The sequence below is a fragment of the Lampetra fluviatilis genome, chromosome 56, assembly GCF_964198595.1.
Source record: "Lampetra fluviatilis chromosome 56, kcLamFluv1.1, whole genome shotgun sequence".
Lineage (NCBI taxonomy): Eukaryota > Metazoa > Chordata > Hyperoartia > Petromyzontiformes > Petromyzontidae > Lampetra > Lampetra fluviatilis.
Window position 1 is genome coordinate 3,197,761 of NC_136330.1, and position 14,638 is coordinate 3,212,398.

The 14,638-nt window shown below is 50.7% G+C and overlaps 1 protein-coding gene across 3 annotated transcripts in view; it reads right to left on the reverse strand.

Annotated features, from left to right (window-relative positions):
* Positions 1-14,638, reverse strand: part of LOC144950091 (fibronectin type-III domain-containing protein 3A-like) — a 148,718-nt gene that overhangs the window by 133,384 nt on the left and 696 nt on the right. The gene's annotated exons all lie outside the window — the stretch shown is intronic.

The window sequence follows — 14,638 nt, forward strand, 5'->3', positions numbered from 1 at the left end:
GGGAAGCGGAGGGCAATTTCGCCGATGAGACATCATCGTCATCAGTAGCGCGAGAGCCGCAGCCACACATTTGAAACAACATTGGGGGGTACGACGACAACGACGATGATGCAGCTGGGGGGTGGGGGGGGGTGTTGTCACTCTGTGTATTGTCGGGGGGGCCGCACTAAATGGCCACTAGGGGGCCCCCAGTGACCCACGGGGCCTCGCGAATGAAGAGCACGCTGCCCGACACGCCACCCGTTAAACGAAGACCACGACGGCTGTGCCCCTCGCTTCCGACTCACAAGTCCTCCCATAATCCCCTTTCTGGGATCGCACCGCAGTCACCAACCCCGAACCCGGAAGACCGTCGCTGCCGTCGCTGCTGCTGCTGCTGCCAGTGCCGCCGCGTGAACAGAGTGGAACGACGCGGACCCCCACAATATAAACGCCTCCTGATCGGAGACCCGAGCGTCGTCAAAGCACCACCGCCTTTGGCTTTGGACATTCCTCCTCCTCCTCGAGGACACGGCTGGCAGAAACCATCAACGGCATCAGATCATAATCAACAGTCCGACGCACACGACGCCTTCGTACCTGGAATTTCTCTCCACTTTTTTCCCCCCTTCTACTATAAATTTCCACGCGATGGCAAGCCACTTCGTTGAGACATCATTTGCGGTAGCCGGCTCGCTTCCGAAAAAAGAGCTACGTAACTCAAGTGGACCTTGCCCTGTACAATAAAAACACAGCGTCGTATAATGGAATAGTAAATTAATAAATAGCTGCCGCAAAAACAAAAAAAAAACCCCGTTGCGAGACACGAGCCTCTGTGAATCCTACGCGGCCCGTTCTTGGCGAGACACCCAACGCATCGGGTGCAGTGGGGATAGGGGGGGAGGATAAGGGCATCGATGCCAGGTATCGTTTATCAGACAGCTGGCATGCGGGGGGGTCCCCCGCATCAACAGCTCCGCACAGCAGGGCGGGCAGCGGAGCCGCTGGGTAGCTCGCGAGCTTCGGAGATCGGCGACAGCAGAGGTCACAACCGGGTACCCGATACCCGTACCCTACTCGATACCCGGCTACCCGTACCCGGCCGGGTACCCGTACCCGGCCGGGTACGGGTAGCCGTTTGCGACCCTGGTGCGGCCGGGTACGGGTACGGGTAAGGAATCAAAACCCGTTTGCGACCTCTGGCAATGAGGGCCATCGCCATGAGGAAGGGCTATAGCTATGAGGAAGGGCGACACAGCTATAGCTATGAGGAAGGGCCAGAGCTTTGTGTTTGGACACCACTGCCAACACCGCACCACCGGGGATGGAGGTTTCACGGCGGACGCCGCTTGGCATTTGCCACCAAGTTTTGGGGGGGAAGCTTTCGATCCACGGTGGTCGGGTTTCCTGTTCGCTAAATCTCCGATAAGAACGCAACACTGATAACTCTAGCAAGGTGTGTATATTTAAATGGTTCGTATTACGATGGGATTCTTATTGTTATTTTAGATGTTCATCCGAGTTTGAGCCGGCCATCTGCGAGAGCTATGAAAGCCGACACAGACGGACATTGGTCACGCGCCCCCCCCCCCCCCCCGTGCATTGACGCTTCGAACCCGAGTTGAAATCCTCGCACGGTGCAACTGGCTCCGTATCCAAAACGCGGCGTTTACAAAGAGTTTGAGCAGTACGTTGCATTTGTTACACGGATGATCCCATTTAGCCAGTTCAGCCGGGGGGTGGGGTGGGGTGGGAGGCCAGATATCTTGTGACCCCAATTTAAATCTCTAGAACTTAATATTGTCGAAGTGATATTCTTTGGGTCTTTCGGTAAAGTCACGTAGATAGGTTCAAAGAAAATAACAAAAAATAACAAACAAAAAAACTACGACGTTTCGATCACAACACAAGCGTTCCTGAGAAAGCCCCCTCCCCCCCCCCCCATTGACACTTCAAACCTGAGTTGAAATCCCCGCATGGTGCAATTTATTTGTTCAGCGGTCAGACGGTGCGGGCACTAACTTTGGTGAATATTCAACAGAGTGGAGAGGGGGCTCATTATGACAAGGTCGACGTGCACGTGTGTGTGTGCGTCAATGATAATAAATGGTGATTATATGATATTTGACCTCTCACCGAAGCCTAAAAAAATCCACAGAAGACCCCAATATCAGTTTAACACGTAGGCTTTCGCGACCAATTACCCATAAGAGGTTTACTGGTTAGATCGCGTACATTTAAATGCGTGTCGTTAAACCCGCCACGTTTTGTTTACGTGACAAGCCCTTACGAAACCGGCCGCGTCGGGGTGACGGTGGCGGGCTTAGCGACAAACAACATTCACGTTCAAGCGGTCCAACCCACAGAAACCTCTTCAGTGTGGCGATGGAGGATCCCCAAATTGGTCCCGGCAATGCCAGATGAAGATGGGAGCGGTGGCGCCACCTGACAGACGAAGTGCCGGGATTGCACCTTTGGGACAATTACGAGGCTTCGGGGCGTTTAGGATTCGAACTATGCAGTAGAACCACTCATCTAAACGATGGCAATTGGTTACACGGGACCGGTCGTTAAGCGATCTGGTCATTAAGCGAGTATAGGACATACACGTTCAAAGGGCTTGATTCGTTCCGATAGCATCGAAAAGTTTACCCTTATTCACACAAAAAACGTACTTTCTCATGGTTAAACAACGGATATTAACATGAAAAGATACTAACAACATTATAGACACATAATATTAAAACAAACGTGGTTAATCGATTCATTAATTAAAATTTACTGTACCCACAACAGCCCGTTGTTAACAGGGGAATGGTCGGTAACCGAACACATTGGGCTCTATGGAGGCACTACACCACTATACACTACACTATACACTACACTACACTATACACTACACTATACACTACACATTGGGCTCTATGGAGGCACTAAACGACTATACACTACACTATACTATACACTACACTACACTATACACTACACTATACACTACACACTGGGCTCTATGGAGGCACTACACCACTATACACTACACTATACACTACACTACAATATACACTACACTATATACTACACTATACACTACACATTGGGCTCCATGGAGGCACTAAACGACTATACACTACACTATACTACTATACACTACTATACACTACACTACAATATATACTACACATTGGGCTCTATGTAGGCACTACACTACAATATACACTACACATTGGGCTCTATGTAGGCACTACACCACTATAAACTACACTATACACTACACTATACACTACACTACACATTGGGCTCTATGGAGGCACTACACTACTATACACTAAACTACAATATACACTACACGACTATACACTACACTATACACTACACATTGGGCTTAGTCGTTAACAGCGGTGGTCATTAAGAGGGGTTCTACTGTATCGCTCCGTGTAGGCCCGTACCTGGTCAAATTTAAAAAATAATTGTTTCGTTTTTAGTTCAATGCCACGTGAGGCTTCTTTCGCGGCGGCTGCTGCTCATTTTTAAATCCTTCATATAAAGTTCGCTTGCTTGCTTGCGCGCTTACGACCGTGCAAATCTTTCGGTCGTTTTTTTAACCCACTTCCCGTGATCCAATCGAGCTGACATTTTGCACACAAACTCGTTGTGCGTGACAATTTATTTTCGTGAAAAAATTGTTCCAAAATTTTCCACTTTTTAGGGAATTTTTTTTTTCATATTTAATTTAAAATACCAATGTGATAAAAATGAAACTCTTACTCAAGAAAAACAGAAATGAATAATAAAATAAAACCGATGCCACGCATGTAAAGGATTTATAGTGAAAAACTTTGTTTTTACGGGTTAATTTTTTGTAGAGTGCAAATACAATTTACGAACGGATTGGTCGGCAGGTCTCGTTCAAAAAGCAGTCAAATAACAGGGGGTAAGCGATTGCTCGCTCAACACTTCCTCTGAAGGTGGAAGGGACTCTAAAGAATTTTTTTAAAAATAATTACCAGGTTAAGGGCCCCCCAACTGAGCTAAGTAGCCCATTTTAACGGTAGCGACCTGGAAATCGCAAATGACAGCTCAACAAAGTGGGCTTAGCGTCAACGTGGAAATTGATTGCAGCCAAATACTTTGAACGCGTGACGTAGATTTTAAATGTGGAGGGGGGGGGGAAAAAAACCGGAGGACCCGGAGAAAAATCCACGCGACAACGGGGAGAGACACACGCAAACTCCAAATGTACAGCAAACGTCAAACCCACGACCTCCTGTATACCAGGCGAGGTAGTTAACATCTCATAGCCACTGTGGCCGTCAGGATCCAGGGATCGAACCCACGACCTCCTGTATACCAGGCGAGGTAGTTAACATCTCCTAGCCACCGTGGCATCAGGGTCCAGGGATCAAACTCACGACCTCTTGTATACCAGGCGAGGTAGTTAACATCTCCTAGCCACCGTGGCCGTCAGGGTCCAGGGATCGAACCCACGACCTCCTGCATACCAGGCGAGGTAGTTAACATCTCCTAGCCACCTTGGCGTCAGGGTCCAGGGATCGAACCCACGACCTCCTGCATACCAGGTGAGGTAGTTAACATCTCCTAGCCACCTTGGCGTCAGGGTCCAGGGATCGAACCCACGACCTCCTGTATACCAGGCGAGGTAGTCAACATCTCCTAGCCGCCTTGGTGCCACTCTAGATGGAGCTCTAAGCAAGCATCATCTCCGGGCTTTGCAACCCGCTTAGCTTTCGAGATCTGACGCGATCCGCTGTGATGCAGCTGTAAGTACTTCAGTAGCCGTGTCTAAACCAGGGCGGGCGGGGGGTGGGGTTAAAGAGTACACATTGACATTCTGTCCGAGTGCCGTACGTTCTTACAGTGACGTCCAAACCGGTGTCCTTCACTCATTTTCAGAGGGGGGGGCCGAAAGGACATCAGTGCGAGGGTGCCGCCACACGTTTGAAACCATTGGCGGGGCTGTTGATATAGCAGCACGATGATGATGATTGGGGGGGGGGGGTGTTTTCATATTTTACGTATTGCCGGGTGGAGGGGGGGCGCACGTCAGGGGCTGCGCAAAATGACCCCAAGGGGCAGGCTGGGCCTTGCTAATGAAGAACGGTGGCCCAAACGCGCCTGGAGGCCGCCGCACGTCGCTGAAGAATCCACTTCGTGAATTGGCGATAACGCAACTCACTGCTGGCGCTCTCTTCGCTGCCAACCGGACGACGGGGCGTTACCTGGGGACGCGAGCACGTCAAGGCCAAGGCTGCGTTTACTGCCCGGCAGCAGCTGCCACCGCACACACCAACACAAACCCTCAGGGCCACAGCACGTACCACCACCAAACCCACAGGGTCACAGCACGCACCACCACAAACCCACAGGGTCACCGCACGCACCACCACAAACCCACAGGGTCACCGCACGCACCACCAAAACCACAGGGTCACCGCACGCACCACCACAAACCCACAGGGTCACCGCACGCACCACCACAAACCCACAGGGTCACCGCACGCCAGAGGTGGGACAAAGTCATTGTTATGCAAGTCCAAGTCGAGTCGCAAGTCATCAAATTCATGACTCGAGTCTGACTCGAGTCCAAGTCACATGACTCGAGTCCACACCTCTGCCGCACGCACCACCACAAACCCACAGGGTCACCGCACGCACCACCACAAACCCACAGGGTCACCGCACGCACCACCAAAAACCCACAGGGTCACCGCACGCACCACCAAAAACCCACAGGGTCAACACACGCACCACCACAAATCCACAGGGTCACAGCACGCACCACCACAAACCCACAGGGTCACCGCACGCACCACCACAAACCCACAGGGTCACCACACGCACCACCACAAACCCACAGGGTGACCGCACGCACCACCACAAACCCACAGGGTCACCACACGCACCACCACAAACCCACAGCACCACCACACGCACCACCACACACCCACAGGGTCACCACACGCACCACCACAAACCAGCAGGATAACCACACGCACCACCACAAACCCACAGGGTGACCACACGCACCACCACAAACCCACAGGGTCACCACACGCACCACCACAAACCCACAGGGTCACCACACGCACCACCACAAACCCACAGCGCCACCGCACGCACCACCACAAACCCACAGGGTCACCACACGCACCACCACAAACCCACAGGGTCACCACACGCACCACCACCACAAACCAGCAGGGCCACTAGGCACCACTTGTGGCCAAGTGCCGGGTAAACTACCTTATTTTGCCCGGTTTCGTCAAGAGACAGGGGCTCGGGTTTATTTTACACCGGTCCTGGCTCACACTCCGATTAGCACGGTTGGTTACGTGCGGTGCGGAAGAAGTTCAACATACGTACGTACGTAGGTACACCCAGGATCGCGCCCCCCTCTGTTTGAGGCAGCTGCTATCGTGGGACGTCTGTAGGGCTTCCTGGGACATTGAGAGGTCCTGGTGGCAGTGGTGGTGGTGGAGATGATGATGGTGGTGGTAATAATGCACCACTCAAGGACACAGCATCACCGGGCCAGATGGCGCAGTGGTGGGAGCGAGCGGCTTGCAATCAAATAGGTTGCGAGTTCACATCCTGTTTGAGGGTTGACTCTGAATAATAATGAAGGGTACGGCATTAGCACCGAGCACGCACGACGATCGCTCCGTCGCAGCCGAGCGAACAAACGCTCAAAGTGGCCCCCCCTGTGGGAGTCCCAAATTTTAACTCCCCCCACCCCCCACCAACTGTGCGCTCATAAAAAATGGACATAAACTATTAAAAAAAAAAACACAATTTTTTTTCTTTTACAGGTAAGCCCAAAACTGAACTCTTTTCTACGAGCGACGTGGCCATCACCAACGACAGCTCAACAAAACGCGGCTCATCGTCAAGTGGAAATTCTTAGCAGGGGCCAAAGACTCTAAAACGCGCGACGTCGATTCGGAATGCGGAGGGGTAAAACCGGAGGACCCCGAGAAAAATCCACGCGACCACGGGGAGAGGGAGAGAGACACGAAAACTAAAAATATACAGCAGCTGGCACCAGGGTCGGGATCCAACCCACGACCTCCTGCATACCAGGCGAGGTAGTCAACATTTCCTAGCCACCGTGGCGGATGTCCTGCCGATCACCCCGCGTCCTCTCAGGCTTGCCCACGTAACCCCAGGGCCGCTACAAATTTTGGTAAATTTTTTCTTTTTTTATTTTGTTTGTAATTTTTTTTTCCCCCAACAGGCACCGGCCTTGGGTCGAGGGAAAGCGGCGGCGGTGGCAAAATCCGGTGAAAGAGGCCGAAACGACGAGTGTCTGCCCCGGCCACGAGAGGCCCTCTACACACAAGCAGCAGCGGGTCAGAGGACCCGGGGCCACTCCTTCAAAGAGCCACATCCTGGAAACAACACGGGGGCACAATCTCCAGGCACGTGTTTGTACGCTTCATGTTCCACGGGGCCAAGTGTGCACAGCCCAGCCGACCACACGGCAACGCAAAGTGCATTTGAGGATAAAGAGACTGCGTGTGTGTGTGCGAGTGTGTGTGCGTGCCTGTGTGTGCGTGTGTTCGCGAGTGTGCGTGCGTGTGGGGAGCGCGGTGGGAGCAGCGGTTAGCGCGCTTCACTACGAAGGCGGCGACCCGAGTTTGATTCCCGGTCGACACCGGTTACGATTATCTGAAACTCTCCTGGGCCTCCTCCCCTAGGTCGACTCGGCCTTAAATGAGTACCTGGTGTAGTGTGTAAACATCGCTACTCGGGAGACAAAGGCGGACGGGCGTGGAGATCGCCTCCCACCCCCCCTCGTGTGCCGTGCCAGCCTTCACAGGTGCTACTCGCTAACAGCACTTGCCCCGAGTCTGTTAAGGCTACACGGGAGATCTTTGTGTGTGTGCGTGTGGTAGTCTGAGTGGACTGCCGATGACTGGTACCAGCGGTGTCAAGATCGGCCTCTATGGAGGAGGCTCGTGAAGGACGCTACTGGGCAGTTGGAGGCAGTCGCCCTCCAACAACAACGGAGGGCGGAGGAGCGACGCTCACAACAACGAGCGGAGCGCCGGGTGGCTAAAGCACAGCAATTTGGCACAGTAGGAGGCACAGGTGGTGCATCAGCCAGTCATCTTAGTCAGTCGACCCGTGGCACCTGGGTCTGCCCCGTGACCTCCTGCCAGCGGGCGTTCGACACTTCACGTGGCCTCAAGGTGCACATGGCCTGGCACAAGCGTCGTGGTGACGTCACCACCACTTAGTGGCGAATGGCGGTTGTTGTTGTTGTTGTGGAAGTCCGCAGCGCACCGCGGATTGAGAGACTATCCTTCAGGGTGATGCGCAATTTACTTGACCCGCATTGACCAATGCGATTGGTGCAGTTCTACTGCACCACAAGTATAGAAACGAACAGGTGGCAACCCGTACACCTCCACCTCCTCGTGCGGGCCTTAATAGGCGCTCGCTAACAGCGCCGGCCCCAACAGTCCGTGCAGGCTACACGGCGTCAGGGTCGCGGATCAAACCCACGACCTCCCGTATACCAGGCGAGGTCGTTGACATTTATCGCCACCGTGATGCCACATCAAGCAGGCATCATTCTCCGGGCTGCAACCCGCTTGGCTTCCGAGATCCAACGCGATGCGATGCAGCTGCGAGGACTTTAGTACCCGTGTAAAAACCGGCACAGATGGGGGAGGGGGGTGTGGGGGGGCGGGTGGATCCGAGTCGGTGCGTGCGGCAAGTACGGCGCGTCTAGTTTTTCCTTCCTTCATTTTTTTGCCTAAATCTTTGTTTGCGAACGAGCCGGTTTCTCCGCCTCGGCTGCAGCCACTGCCAAGCGCGCGTCGTCCGCACGACACCCCGGTGCACAATCCGCAAGGGCCCCGGGTCCCACCGTCCGTCAGCCGACCGCGCTGCGGCCTGACCGCGCGGCGTCTCAACGGGGACGTGGCCGCACGCGGGCTTTCGTCTCGAGGGTCTGCGTCTGCGCGCCGACCGACGAGAGGCCCCGGCGATGTCATCAGTTAATCCTCTTCGTTCCCCGATGGGACATAAGGCCCCCCGGGTGACGGAGACCTTTCTGCGATGCGGCCTGTCGGCGCAGCGGTGTCGTGTGTGGTTGGCATGGGTCTCGGCGCAAGGAATTCAATATTCTCAGGTTTTTTCGGTAAAGTGAATATGAGAATATGAATATGAGAATATGAATCATTGCAGTCACGAAAGCTTCAAATCAGGAATTCAATGCCCACCGGAACCCCCCACGCCCCCTCCTCCCCCTCTTTCCAGCCCCCCCCCCCAGCGTCTGCGTCACTCCGACCTGCGAGCCCCCCGGTGCGGTTTAACTGCCTGCACACTCGAAAGCTTTCGCCACCGACCCGGTGACATGCAGGGTGTCTCCGTGCAGAACAAGTGCAGCCATCGGGGGTTTGCAAATGCCCCATCGGCCAAAATAAGTGCCCAGGCCACGCCACACTCAACCACGATCCTTGGCACCGGGGCCCGCCACAGCCAAGCTGCTAAGCCACCCGGTCTGGACCAGCGCAAGAGCCAACGGTGTAAAGTTTTTACAATGTCTACACACAGCAGCAGCAGCAGCTACTCACGTGTACAAGCCATGCGTGTGACCTTTGATCCGTGTTAAAAAAACAGACGCGGACAAAAAAAAGTGTCACCTCGCACGTCACAGCGGATGGCGGTGGTTCTGGCTGTGTTGATAGAGCCACAGGGCCACCGTGCCACAGTGGGGAGATGTTAACTACCTCGCCTGGTGTACAGGAGGTCGTGGGTTCGATCCTGATCCTGACCCTGACGCCTGCTGCTGTATATTTGGAGTTTGCGTCATCATCACGGTGGCTATGAGACGTTAACTACCTCGCCTGGTGTACAGGAGGTCGTGGGTTCGAACCTGACCCCGACGCCTGCTGCTGTATATTTGGAGTTTGCGTGTCTCTCTCTCTCTCATCATCACGGTGGCTATGAGATGTTAACTACCTCGCCTGGTGTACAGGAGGTCGTGGGTTCGAACCTGACCCCGACGCCTGCTGCTGTATATTTGGAGTTTGCGTGTCTCTCTCTCTCTCATCATCACGGTGGCTATGAGATGTTAACTACCTCGCCTGGTGTACAGGAGGTCGTGGGTTCGATCCCGACCCCGACGCCTGTTTGCACATTCTATCTCCCCGTGGCCGAGTGTATTTTTCTCCGGGTCCTCTGGTTTTTCCCTCCACATTTCGAATCGGCGTGTGTACGCAGAGTATTTTGGCTGCTATAAATCTCCACGCGATATTGCCACTCCGTCGAGCTTTCATTTGTGGGCAGGTCGCTTCTGAAAAAGAGCTACATTAGCTCAGGTCGGCCTAACCTGGATAAGTAAATAAAAATTATGTACAACTTTATATTCCTGGCTCTTTCGGTAAAGTCACGTAGAAGGGAAATAATAAAAATATAAAACAATAATATTCTCACGACGTTTCGACTGCAACACAAGCAGTCGAAACGTCGTGAGAATTTCATTGTTTTATATTTTTATTATTTTATTATTTCCCTTCTACGTGACTTTACCGAAAGAACCAAGAATATGAATCCCTGCAGTCACGAAAGCTTCGAATCAAAATTTTACAGCTTTATAGTTTTACACACCGAAAGATGTGCCCGCAAGGTGGTGGAGGGTAAACGCACAGCGAGGCTTCAAGTCGCGAACGTAACGACAAGGGTTCCGGCACGGACGCGATAAATGTTGCACAATGTACCGGGCGACGAGAACATAAAAAACGCAATCAGGAAAAACGCGAAATAAATAAGCAGCTGCGGTGGGCAGCGAAGAAAAACAAACGCGTTGAACAAAAAAATGTAACCGCGGGCCGTACAGTAGTGTCCCAGCGGTCTCGTTGTCGTACGGTAAAAGATGTAACAAAAATATTTGCGAATAATTCAAACTAAATTATTATTAAAAACTCAGCCTGCCCCCCTTGCAAAACTGCAGTTTCGGAAAACAACATTCTCCGGTACGGCATTGCACTGCCAAACAAGAGGAGCATGTCTGTTTGCATGTTGGCCATAAACACCTGTGGTTAATGCAGACTTTATTCATTGCAAAAGGGTGTTTGAACATCTTAACACAACTCCTGTTTTATTGCCAGAAAGGGTAAACGCCAATTATTAATCATCAGTTTTTTCTTCGCCCGTACTTTTTTTTCTTCACGTTGAACTTCTTTCGCGCCGTACGTAGCCGACCGTGGTAAAATCGAAAGCGTTGGTGCCCCAGGTCGCGCTAGCAAACCAGATTTAACGCCGGCCCTTTTAATCCTTTCCCTTTGCGATGACGTACGTGGTACGTAGTGTAACGTCATCGGAACAAAAAACAAATCACTTTATCGGTACCGTGGCTCCCGCAAGGGTCACGCGGCAGGGCGCGTGGCACAGTTTGGAGCCAGCTTCCGTAGAGTGCGACAGGCATGTCGCTACGGTTCTCTGCGGCCACTCTAGATAAAATGTTACGCTGCACCGCTTGCACGTTCCGAGATTCGACGGTGACCGAGAACACGCACCCACCAACACCCTGCAACTTGCAAACGTCTCGGAACGAGAGAGAGGTTCAGAGTTATCACACGGTTAAAACTAAATAAACTCCAAAATAGATGTTTTTTTTCACAATTCGTCCAACCTTCTGACGCCGTCCGACTTCAAACACCGCGCCGTGAACCCGGCGAAGCCATGGGGGCTCTGAATAAAAGGGTCGTCGCCCGAAACGTCCCCATATTTTGTACCCTCCGAGGCCACGGTTTTGGAGCGACGAATTCGTCGAGTGATAAATGGCGAGCAGAGTTCAATTCCCATCCGCTGCGAACATCAGCAGCAAATGATATGTGGCACATTAGGAATGGATCACTCTTTTAATTATGTCCTTGTGCAGCAAGGGAGTAAAGTGTGGTTCTGTGAAAGTCCTGATGTGCTGTGCAGTGCATCAACGCACGTGTGTACAGCAGCATGTGATGACCGAGTCGGGCCTGTAGGTGGCTAGCAGGGTTAATGAATAACCGCACGTGTAAACCAGCCACGTGGTTAATGGCGTCTCGGAAGAATTGCTGCGTGTAACACACGTGCTGTTGCATTTTACAGTGTGACGGTGCTGTTCTTCACAAGATTAATATTAACCACAATAAATAAATGTGCTTGCCCTCGATTTGGAGCACCTGCCCTCGTCCTTCATTTCGAGTGTGCAACAGATACAACTCCTTCCCCGACCACCCGAACCCCTGACGAGTGGGGTGGTCAGCGTGGGGATCTCTTCATCCAGCAGTGGATCGATTAAAGAGGACTGCAAGTCGCCATTGTTATGATTACCAGAGGTGTGGACTCGAGTCATGTGACTTGGACTCGAGTCAGACTCGAGTCATGATTTTGATGACTTGCGACTCGACTTGGACTTGCATAACAATGACTTTGTCCCACCTCTGATGATTACTGCAGCAGACAAAGAGATCACTCTTTCCGTAAGGCGGCAAGAGATCTGTGCACGAGGGCAAAATGCGGTCCCATTTACAACCGCACAACGATTCCACTGGTCACACTTTTTCTGGCATAAGGTATTCCAACTGTTTTAAGGTAATTTTGGGGTGCCGATTCCAAATCTGGCATCAGTTTTTGTCTATGACATCAGGTTTTTGAGATATCAAATATTGCATTTTTAATAAAAACTGAAGAAGAAAAATATTAAATAAATGTGGATATCTACATAAAATTATATTATAAAACACACTATCCTAAAAATACAGCACCATATTTTAACACTAAAGCAGTCAATGACTCGCAACAACTTGCAATCATAAGTGACAGAGTTAATTTCGGGTAAAATCAATGAAAATGGGGTATGCCGATAGCATAAAAATGAGATGTGATAGAGCAAATCTGAGATCAGATTTGGAATCAGCACCCTGAAATTAGTCTAAAACAGCTGCAAAAGTCCAGGCCAGACCAGTGATTATAATCGATTATAATCGTTGTGCGATGATATTTACGTTGCAGGCAAATAAACTGGCACGCATTACAGTGCTGTGCCCCCGTATTGAAGAGACTGTACGCCAGCCATATGGACCTTATCAGTTTACAGGTATGCACAACACTCCCATAACCTGTCAACCCCTTATCAGTGCCTACCTTGTGTTACAGACCAATTCAGACCTCATTGGTCAACCGTGTGGCCTTAGAAATATCGACGTTCATCCTACAAAGTCCCATCACAAGGGAGAAACACAAAGACACGTTTCGATTTAAAGCTTTCGTGACTGCAGGGATTCATCTTCTTGGTTCTTTCGGTAAAGCCACGTAGAAGGGAAGTAATAAAATAATAAAAATAAAACATAATAATGCACGGGCATAATATGACTTTGAAACCCCCCACCCACCTCCTACGCATTTCCCATAAATATGCTAAATTCCTCTTGATATGAAAATTATTTTGTCAAGGCGCTCTTCTTCCCCCCTCCAACCCAGCTTATATATACGCTCCAAGCTTGGTGGTGTTTCATTCTTCACCTGAGGACGGCGGCTTGCGTTGTGGCCGAAACGTCGTGAGAATTATTTTATTATATTTTATTTTTATTATTTTATTACTTCCCTTCTACGTGACTTTACCGAAAGAACCAAGAAGAAAGACACGTTTGTTTTGTTGCCCGTATTGAAGCGGCTGGACACCGTATGGGCATGAACCTACACAGGGCCTAGGCAGGGCGCATAGACCTCCACAGGACTTCAATGAATGAGGAACTCGGGGCAACTTTACCCGAAGACCAAAACAACAGTCAGCAGCTGATAAACAATATTGTACTTTTATAAAAACACATTCTATAATGAATATAGACAACCGCAGGGAGATATAGGGGATGGTTTTTTTTGTTTAAGTTGCAATATTAAGGGATGGTTTGTGTTTAAGTTGCATAGTCTGAATCAGCCATGAGCACACTTTCAGGGTTCAGCAATATCATCTCTCTCATCACTTTGTCAACTTTTTAAAAAGGCATTTAAAACAATAAAACACCGTGCAAGGTACACAATAATAACAGCGCAATGTTAACTCCCTTAAACCTCGATTTAAAGCTTTCGTGACTGCAGGGATTCACCTTCTTGGTTCTTTCGGTAAAGTCACGTAGAAGGTAAATAATAAAAGAAGGGAAATAATAAAATAATAATAATAACGCACGCTGCTGATGATACTATTTAGAACATCACAGGGCATAACTCACGCTGCTGATGACACTATTTAGAACATCACAGGGCATAACGCACACTGCTGATGACACTATTTAGAACATCACAGGGCATAACGCACGCTGCTGATGACACTATTTAGAACATCACAGGGCATAACTCACACTGCTGATGACACTATTTAGAACATCACAGGGCATAACGCACGCTGCTGATGACACTATTTAGAACATCACAGGACATAACGCACGCTGCTGATGACACTATTTAGAACATCACAGGGCATAACTCACACTGCTGATGACACTATTTAGAACATCACAGGGCATAACGCACGCTGCTGATGACACTATTTAGAACATCACAGGGCATAACTCACACTGCTGATGACACTATTTAGAACATCACAGGGCATAACTCACACTGCTGATGACACTATTTAGAACATCACAGG